Source organism: Acomys minous (genome assembly GCF_964271855.1).
Source record: "Acomys minous genome assembly, chromosome: 8".
NCBI lineage: Eukaryota > Metazoa > Chordata > Mammalia > Rodentia > Muridae > Acomys > Acomys minous.
Window position 1 is genome coordinate 52,075,288 of NC_140489.1, and position 11,115 is coordinate 52,086,402.

General features: G+C 38.2%; 1 pseudogene across 1 annotated transcript; it reads right to left on the reverse strand.

The window, feature by feature from the left end:
* Positions 1-642: 642 nt before the first annotated feature.
* On the reverse strand, positions 643-1,228 carry LOC311603146 (large ribosomal subunit protein uL11-like; annotated as a pseudogene). Its single transcript has one exon. The product of its transcript is annotated as a large ribosomal subunit protein uL11-like (transcript).
* Between the last annotated feature and the right edge of the window lie 9,887 nt (positions 1,229-11,115).

Below are 11,115 nucleotides of genomic sequence, written 5' to 3' on the forward strand. Positions count from 1 at the left end.
TCAGTTTCATTATAACAATGATGTGTGTCCCCCGAACTTCAGTTATAAAATGATAATTATTATTGTGTCCTCTTTAAAAAGCCCCTTATAAATATTGCACATGATAGTACATACATATAGAATATAATATCCAATAAGTAAATAATCATGTTAATATAAGTGTTTTCTAGGCCCTGGGGTTTTATTCCTGTGTCTCATCTAATTCCATCTGATCTAATTTTTTCCTGTCTTATTCTCTGCTAAGATCTTTTCTCCATTGTTACTGCAGAGTCTTCATAATATAAAGCACTGTCTTCGTAGGGTAATTATTGGTTTGTTGTTTGTCTTGGGTTTTGTGTGTGTGTGTGTGACAGGGTCTCACTGTATAAAACAGCCTGACTTCACAATCCTCCCACATCAGCCTCCCAAGTATGTTGTTTTCAGGTGTACATTATCATGATTTTTTAAGTGTAGAAAAAAATTGATGTATTTAAAGCCCAATTATTGAGTTCCCTTGTACCAAAAACAATCTATAGTCTATAGTCTATGCGTTTTCAATATTATATCTTTATTTCTATTTTTCCTCCATTTTTCTTTTTTCCTTTTTTTTTTTTTTTTTTTTTTGCCGTCAGATAGTCTCTTATTGAAATATTTTCTTGTTGCCTAACTAGCTGGGCATTCCACAGCACCGCTGTTGATTCATCTATGATGTCATGAGGGTAGCGGCCACCCACATTGCAGCCCACAGACTGTGCAGTGCCCAGGATCTCCTTAATAGTTCCAGAAAGCTCTCTGGCTAAGGACTGGTGCCGCATCTGCCTGGCAATGTTGACAATCTCATCAAAAGTGATGTTTCCACTGTTTAATGTTCTTCTGCTTCTTCCTGTCTCTCGGTGGCTCCTTGAGGGCTTTGATGATCAGGGCAGAGGCAGAGGGCACCACCTCAATCTGGGCCTGTCTGTTCTGAATGGTCAGTTTCACTGTAATCCTCAGACCTTTCCAGTCACCAGTAGCCTTGGCAATGTCATCACCGACCTTTTTTTGGAGACAGACCCAAAGGATCGATCTTGGGGGCCAAGACGGATGTGGCGCCAACCTCGCCTCCAGTGCATCTCAGATACACGACTTTGATCTCGTTGGGGTCAAACTTGGGCGGCATGGTGGGTGGAGGTGGCTGGTGTCAGATGAACCCGGATCCGGGACGACCAAAGAAAGTTGCACCGTAGCCTCCTCCGAGCCGAAAACCGAAAAGACCCCCATTTTTCAATATAATTCATCAAAAGGAAACTATCCGTCCCACCCCCCCAAAAAACCCAGAAAACTGCACCTGAAACTGTTTAGAGTATCTAATGAGCTCTCCTGAGGGTTAATTCCTCACAACCACTGTATAATGGATAGATAAAAAGTAAACCAATGCACTCAACTATAGTGCCACACCATCACATGAGATACCAAGCAGCATTAGCTCTTTGTTTCCACATGTAGCCTATCAAAAAAGGTCAAATGTTCTGTTAAAAAAGTAACTCTCTAGATACATGTATGTAGAAACAGACATTTAAGCAAAAGCTATAAATGTTTTAAAGTAAGTATACAGCTCTGTAAATGTAACTTTTATTCTCCCGATGTTATTGTCATCTTGGAGGTTTACTCATGAATAAGCTCATCCTTTCTTGTTCTTTATGAACTCTGGATGGCTGGTTCAACTCAGCTGTTCTGGAACAAACTCTCCTCTAACCTGACTGATTCAAACTGGCTTTTCACAGCATCACCTGAATCGCTTTGCTTCTGAACTCCATGTCACCATACTGCACAAACCCAACTGAACTCAACTCTACTGTATTGCCTTCTCTACTCTCTCTACTATACCCTACTCTACTGTACTGTCTCCTCTACTATACTGCTTTTAAGTAGGTCCTCTTCCCTGTTTGTTCTCATGAGAGTTGGGTATATTCTATTGCTGCCTCATTCGGACAAATCTTTCTCTGATTCATCACTTTGCCTGCTCCTCAAGTAGAGGGTTCTTTCTTCTAAAAACTAACTTTACCTTTATTGTTTGGGATTAAAGGTGTCTACTAAGGCATATCTGTATTCCAGCCAGAGGGATAAAGGTATGTCATGCCAGACAGATCATACTTGCCCCAATATGGGATGTAGTTTAGGAGATTGATTAATATCTGCCCTGCCCAGGTTAACTAAGGGTACACACACACACACACACACACACACACACACACACACACACACACACACACACACAAGGACTTGGGAAGTATGGGTAATTCCTGAACCAGATATCTCTGCCAGTAACTACATATACTCAGCTATGGCTTCAGCTAGAGGAACTCATTTATAAAATATAAAAGGTTTGACTTATTTGTTCATTTTAGTAGTCAGATTTTCTACTTTCTGCCTGAACAGTGCTTCTAATATACCTAATAGCCACACTAATTTTCTTTTTCGTTTGTTTGTTATCTATTTTTACTTTATGTTTACATGATTACTGTTCTCTCATTTTTATGGTTCTATTATTATTACAGTCATTGGCAGCAAGTCAACAATACTTTTACATTATTTAACTCTATGCATTGCTTAACTCTATGAGTATTGAACTATTTCTCTTCTGCAGAATGAGTGTGACCACTATGCCATGAAACCACCGCCTATGGGGATGGAATATTTAATCAATCCACACATTCAACATATCACAAATATGTATATCTATTATCTAAAGAGGGGAGATAATTTTTTAAGTTAGGATTTTATTGTCAGCCTCCTTTTTAACATTTAACTTTATTTATTTAGTTGTTCATTTTACATCCCAAACAAAGTCCCCATGCTCCTCTCCTCCTAGTCCCACTTTCCCTCCCTCTTTCCCCTTCCCTCTAACCAATTCAGGAAAGAGGGGCCCCCCACTAACCCACACCAACACTTCAAGTCACATCAGGGCAGGGCATATCCTCTTTCACAACCTGGGGGAAGCCCCAACATGGGGAAGTGATCGAAAAGCATGCATCAGACTCCATGTCAGAAACAGCTCTTGCTCTGTTTACTAGGGGACTCACATGAAGACCAAGTTGCCTGTTGGGTATATATGTGTAGTGCGCCTAAAACCACTCCATGCATGATTCTTGGTTGGTACTTTAGTCTCTGTGGGCTACCTTAGGCCCAGGTTAGTTTGCTCTGCTGGTCTTGTGAAGCTCTTATTCCCTCTTCCCTGAACTCTTCCACAAGGCTTCCTGCACTCTGCTCAGTCTTTGGTTGTAAGTCTCAGCATCTGTTTTGATACTTCACTGGGTGCAGCCTCTCAGAAGCCACCTATGCTAGGCACCTGTCTGCAAGTGCCTGTCATTGCTAGTGTCAAGAATGGCTCTCTTCCATGCGGTGGGTCTCAGGTTGGGCCAGCAGTTGGTTTGGTATTCTCTGCTCCATCTTTATCCTTGAACATCTTGTAGGCAGGGTACGTTTTGGGTCAATGTTTTAATGGGTGGGTTGGTGTTCCACTCCCTTCCAGAATAGCTAAAACAATTATATATAAGAAAAGAATTTCTAGAGGGTATCTCTATCCCTGCCTTTAAGCTGTACTACAGAACAAGAGTAACAAAAACTGCATAGTACTGGCATAGACATAGATTGGTTGATCAATGAAATTGAATCAAAGACCCAGAAATATACCCACACACATACAGACACTTGATTTTTGACAAAGGAGCCAAAAACCATACAATGGGAAAAGAAAGAAAGAAAGAAAGAAAGAAAGAAAGAAAGCAAGCAAGCATTTTCCTTTCAATCTTTTCCCACCACTGGCAGACTTCTAGCAAACCATTTTCTTATATCAAGAGAAGAAAGAAATCTACCTGAAAGTGAACTGTTTGTCCTGTTCTTTCCAAAAGGAATGGGGAGCTTATTATGACTAACTGAAAATCAAACTTGTGATGAGTCAGAATTTGCCTCAGATTGGCCAAAGAGGGAATAATGAAGGAACATCAGGGAGGTGGCTCAGGTCTGATTTCAGCAACTGCGTGGACATTTTAGAAACTGAAAACAACATGGTGAGGTCCAGGGTCAGGGAAGAGGAACTGGATATGGAACACTATGACACTGGTGACCTACTTGTACTTTATTTTCTTTAGAACTTTTGGAGATTGTTCTGGCTTGGTTTTAATAATTCATGTTCATATAGGTGTTTTCTTGGCAGTCACTTTTAATAAATTTTTGTCTTTCCAACTATACTGTAAATGACTTGATGACAAGCTGCCTTTATTTATTTTTTGGTTTATTTCAAAGGAATATAGAAAATTTCAGAATAGTACAAAAAAATCAATGTTTATTTCCATGTCAATATTTTCTCAAAAAATTAAAAAACTATGGAGTATCAGATAAGAGTATGTATCACTCTTGTTGAGGACCAGTATTTGATTCTCAGCATCCACATTTGGCAGCTCACAGCTTCAGCTCCAGGGGCATGTGACACCTTTGGCATCCTCAGGCACTGGCACTCGTATGCACACACCCACACACATACACATAATTAAAACATTTTAAAACTTCAAAGAGAAAAATAAAGATGGAAGAATTATTCAAACACAAAATATGATTTAAGAATGTTAATAATTTTAAATATTATTTATTTATGTTGAAATATTGAAATCGATGAAATACTTTTCAATTTACTGGTTAAGGGAGCATAAAGGTTATATTTAAATCAATCACTGAAAATGATCATCATTTTTCTATATTAATAACTTTTCTAAGAATTCTGACATTTCTTGCTACCAAACAAACAGCAGTAAGTATTGTTGCACTTACTGCATCTGTTCAGCCTAGGAAGCCAATAATGAAACTGAAATATAATTCAAAGCTGCAAGCACTACACTGAGCAGAATCTAAACTGCTACTAATATACTAGTAAACTCAAGTAGACTACTCTAATCTTCATGACCTATTCTATCCCAAGCATTTGCCAATCTAATCTTCCCTGGGCAGCTTTTCACCATCAACTCTTTCTGTCGACTATCCACCTCAATTGTCAAGTCCCTGCTTTTTCTCCTCTCTAGGAAGTCCCTCCTTCCACTTCCTGTCCTTCTGCCCAGCTGTGCTTTATTGACAACTGCTACATCCACTCAAGGCATTCCTCCACATAGTATGATACTATAGTGGCAATCCAACAGCTGCTAAATTGGAGTCAAGGGCTGTTCAATAAGAGGGAAATGATGCCTGGTACTAGAAAACTAATCAACTTCACTGCACTAGGATCTCATGGACTGTGGAGGAGATCATACAACCTTAAGTTTAATAAACCAGCATAATTTATAGCTGTACGCTAAATGTTTATCCTTATACCCACAGAGAAGTATAATCTTCACCCCTCATCAAGGAAGCTTCGTGTAGCAGATGGAGATCACTACAGAAAACCTCTGATCAAAATACAGAGAACAAGTGACCGTGAAGTATCAGCCCCAATGGATACATCTACAATGCAGCGCCTGTCCCTAAGGCTCATGGAGTTAGAAGAGGCAGAAAGATTGGAAAAGCCAGAGACACAGGAAGTTTTTTTTGTCAGGTTCCACCTCCTAGAAATGTCAGGGAAGCTACACCTATGAAGTTTCAACAACATGGTTGCCTAAACAAGATTTGAGAAGGATTATACCAACAGTCATGTTAACATGGGCCTCAAGTCTAAAAACACAAGTATGGACAACTGCAAAATGCTGAGAGTGGGAAAAATAGTCTTCATTAGGAAACAGCTCCCCAGTTATCTAGTACTAAATGATACAGCAGGAAATAATATATATATATATAAGTAACTTTATACTGACTGAGCAGTATATATGATGCAATTAAATGTTAATATAAAAAATATTTTAAAATGTGGTAATAATCAGAGCTTGGAACTGTGGTGGGAATGATTAAGTGTGGGGTTTTTTTTGTCTATACTCTTTTAAAAATTAGCTTTTATAGTTGCTGCATAGTGTAGTGGGTTCCATTGTAGCCTCTCCACAGCACCTCCTCCTACTGCACTGTCTTCCCATGGTGATAGACTGCGGGGAATAACCTAGAGCTCTGCTAAGACAACTAAAATATCTGTTCGCTTTGACAGAGGAACCCTATTCAGAAAATCCATCTAAACAACACAACCACCATTTGAAATTAAGAACAATTTTCACAGATACTTAATTGAAATATGTAAATAAAAATGTAAGTAAATTAAATGTTCAACCACATAAATTCATTAACATATGAACCTAGAGTTACCTTTCTCACCCCCATTCCTATCATGTCTAGGTTCATGCCCTTTATTCATGTAATTACTCAACTACACAACTTCAGTGGCCTTATTTCACTCCTCTTGTTTTACTGATAGAAGAAAACTCCAGGTCTGGAGGAACTGACCTACTAACACTTTGCATGCTTGCACCATTGCAGTTGTTATTTAAAGAAATCTTCCAGTGTTTAGGATAAACATTTACTTCATCTCTACCCCTAATATTGGTGATCTTTCTTGTGCTCACCTCTGATTATTTTTATTATTGTTCTCTTTATCTCTCATTCTCCTTTGTTCTTGGGATTTTCAATGATGCCTTTGTTCCATATTGTATGGAAAGATATGTAACTGTTACCTAATGTGTGTTTCTGTTCCTGTGATAAATACCTAAGATGGCAGGATGAAGGGTGGCATGGGAGATTTCAAGTGCATAATCAGTTTGCTTCATTGTCTTCAAAACTGTGGCAACATCACGCTAGGAGAGTACAGTAGAGCAAGACTGTCCACTTAATGATATCTAGAAGTGGCAGCAGGATTCAGAGGATCCAATGTTGCAAATGAATCCTATCTGGTAGGCATATATGAGACACTGACTCATATATGCACTATCCTTGCCAAATGTGTGACAGCTATGCCAAAACATATGTGGATGGGTTTAAGAAGTCATTATAGGAGAAGCATTTCATTCTTAACATTGCATTGTCTTTCTTTCTGATATTGTTCTAGATGTTTGATAAGCATTTTTCCCAATGAGGTCAAAAGGTACCTAAATAAACGATTATGACTTGGACAATTAGAAGACTCATGTGTTTTAGCAGCTCTTCTACTTTTATTGTGTGAAATTTTAATGTAACTGTGGGTATGTAAAAGATTAACGTAACTCTGAATTTTCCAATGAACACTTTTCTACTTGATGATGACCACAAAGATGCAATTTTTCTTTTCTGGAAAACACTTGAGTTTGGATTTAAAAAAAAATAGTTTTCTTCCTGATGACAAGTTAATACCGTGTGTAGCATTTCCATCATGGGCTCCGTTCATTTTATGTTTTCTTGAATGTCTTATATTCCAGTAGATGCTTTCAATGATGGCTGCTTTCTGGGCTGTTCTGGAAGCTGATTGCTAAATATATTAAAAGGATAGTTTAAAGTAAAAAATATAATAAATATGTTAATGATAATATATTATAATTCATAGTAAGAACTGTTCCATGATACATACATTCCACGTAGAACAATGAATAAGTAAGAGCAGCTACCTGTTCAGGCCTGATTTCCATCCTTAGGACCCACCAAAGGCGAGAGGTGGTGGCAGGCAGGAATCTCTTATTCTGGCAGTCCTACAGGGCAAGTGGGGGCACAAGCAGGATAGATAGATAGCCTGTGCCACTCTGTACAGTGCCTGCACAATAAAAGACACCCTGCCACAGTAAGTTGGAAGGTGATAAGTGATTCCTGAAAGTTGTGCGTTGACTTCCACTGGATACCATCCTACATTCTTCATACTGCAAGATAAATTCAAAATTTAAAATTTATAAAATATTAAAATCATTTAAAACATGACATTTTGAAAATGTTATCTACTTATTTTCATATTGACGAATGAGACAGGATTCACCCTTTTTCTCAGTTTTAACATTGTTAGAAAATGTTATGCTTTTAGGCTTGTAATATATTCAAAAAGAGATTATAAAAAAAATGAATCTTTAAAAATTTTTTTCTGTATATTTCTACACTTTCCCTCTGGAACTTTTTGTAGTTGTTATCTCCAAAAGCAAACATCACTTTCAAAGAAAAACCAGCTAGTTGCTTTTTCAAACACACATTTATTTTAGATCTTTTATTTTATTGCTTTCTGTTTCCTTAAGCTTTTATTAATCTTGGTTTTAAAACTGAGGTACATCTTACTCTAATACAGTTCATCTTTGTGCTCAAGGCCAGGCTGCATGGGGAGGTTGTACTAACTCGAAAACATAATGCTAATGAGTCATAAAGTGCCAAGGTGTGTAACACTGATCCGAGGAGCAGGAGAATTAGTTAGGGTCACTGGACAAAGACAATTTGTTCTAACGTATTCACTGCATTACCCCCTGGAATATGAATGGAAACTCCTTATCTTTGGTAAGTGTGTGGCTTATTTACCAGTGCAGACACTTTGAGAAAAGACCCAGGTAACAAGCTGTGAAAGTCTTCAACTGTTTGACTCTTTACAGTACAGTGCTTAAGCATTTAAGAAGAAAACCCTAATTTGCAAAGTTACACTGCCATTGTAATCTCTGCATATTTAATAAACCTTAGCTACTTTAACTGAAAAGTGGAATTTTTCATGGAATGCTACCCTTTTCATTACTGCATGCCTCTTAGATTTAATTTGGCATGGGACGCACCAACCTTGGCTCCTAGAGACAAGGTTAGAACCCGTAGTGCATGAAAATGAGCTCTTTTAAACATTTCTGTTATTTGCTACTCATTCTGTGTCAGCTCTGAAGAGAACACAGGGAATGAGAATAACCCCTTCTCTTAGTGCAACAGAAAATTATTAGTGTTGATGCAAATATTTTCCTGGTTAGAACAGAGAGGACTGCATTGTCTACACTCATATGCTTTTTACAATGTCAACAGGGTAGGACTTAGAGGCAAAACAGAGACTGTAGAGGTCTTATGTATTTTGAGTAAAACTGTTATGATTTAATGTATGATGTTTGAGATTTTCTTTTTCATAGAAATTCAGACAGGCCATTATAATAAAAATTTATTCCTTGGCTTGCTATCTCAAAATTTTAATGGTATTTTGAAAAATTTCAGATGTGTTTCACAGAGTCACTTTTGGCCAAATTAAAGACATGAAAAAAAAAATCCAGTTTTCTCCATGGCACTCGCCATGCTCCTTTTTTCCTTTTGCTTAGAGATACTAAAAAATCATCTGCACTTATGGTGCAAATAGATTGACTGTACATATTTTGAGAAGTCTCATTACTAAAATTAACTTTCTTTTAAAAGTTTGCATAGACCCCTTATTCAGATCTAGCCAATGGACAGTGCAATTTCCACAGTTGTATGGAGAGCGGGGACTGACTCTGACATGAACTCTGATGCTCCCTATTTGACCACTTCCCCTTGGTGGGGAGGCCTGGTGGCACTCAGAGGAAGGGTAAACAGGCAACCCAACTCTGATGAGACATGACAGGCTGTGATCATATGGTGGGGAGGAGGTCCCCATCTGTCACAGGCCTAGGGGAGGGGAATAGAGTGAAGGAGGGAGGGGAGGGAGGGTGAACAGGAAGACACAGGCGAGGGGATAACAATTGAGATGTAATCTGAATATTTAAATAAAAAATAATTAAAGTTTGCATTGTGCTTTACCAGTAAAGTAGTATTTAAACGTCACTAGAATTGTTTAATAAAAATTATGCCATCAAGCCCCTCCACGTAATAGAATCTAGCTTAAGTGCTAAGGGGTTTACTGAGCCACATCACTAGAGGGTCCAGGCACAGGTGAGACTATGGCAGAGCTGCATACCAGGGATGAAGCAAGATTCTCAAGATTTAGTGCTGGATTTCAGGAAGACTAGGCAGCTGGCCTCTGTTCCCCATGCTTCCTTGATCCACTGCCCCCTGGGGCACAAACTTCTCTCTTCTGACACTATACCAAATCTTCTCTTTCCTTTCAGATCATGTGTCTGCAACCTGAAGCTGTATGTCTCAAATTAAACCACCCTGGCTTTTGAGTGTTGCTTTCTGATAAACAGAGATTATAGTAAGCCCAGAGATCTAATAAAATGTATTTACAAGAACTGACAGTGGGTACTTCAGTTATCTGAAAAAAATGAGGGGCATCTATGTTGGGCTTGAAGGAAATTATACATATTAAATGCAATTCCAATCAATTTTGTGTATAAGTAAGTTATGATAAATATTAATTATTGTGTATATAGTCCAAGATGAAGTTATTGTTTTTATTTGTGTTTTATTTCATTTTTATTTTTTAATTGCATGTGCGTGTATACATGTCACAGGGCATGTGTGGAGGTCAGAGGACAATTTTCGGCATCAATTCTGTGCTTTTGTCACAAGGACTGGCAAATGAACTAGGCACAGGCTTGGCAGCAAGTGGCCTCTCCCGCTGAGCCATATCGCCAGTGCAGTATGTGATGGAGGCTGGGAGACAGTCTTCCAGACATTCTGAAAACTTTCCCCATTATTATAGAGGAAGAAGAAGGTTATGTAACTACTACTGGGCTGTAAATAAGCCGTGGTCAAAGACATCTTTTGATCAAACAGGAGCTCTGTGGACTCTGGTTTGCATGACTAGCTGGCTGTTTTTTAGTTAAACACATTAACTGAAGTACTTCACAAAGAACAAAATGTTCTTAGGAATTCCAAAACTGCTCACCAACCAGCCCCTTACCTGAGTCTCCGGAGGCCAGGAGGTGAGTGTTTATTACTCAGACAGGGCTGTTTTTGGCTCCCAAAGACAATGCTCTATTAGAAAGTACATGGAGTTTGGGATATCTGTAGCAGGGGATTTTTTTGTTATAATTGGCCCAAAGTCGTCCTAAGAAGGCCCTAGAGGGGCTTTTGTCCTATAAACTAAAAGGGTACAGAAGTTCTCTTTGATTGATAGTTGAGGCCTCAGTTACTTATCTTTATCATTCGGCATCATGATATGAAGGTCTGTACACAGGGAAAGTGGAGCTGTCAGAACTGTTTTTTCACTTTCATCCACATTTATCTAATAATTAAAAAGTATTACCATTTTTAGCAAATATATTACATGGTGATATATATATATATAAAATAAATATATATATTTATATATATATAAAACACAACAGTATGTTTAGTTGTCTTTCTTTATGGTAAGAGTGAAATGCA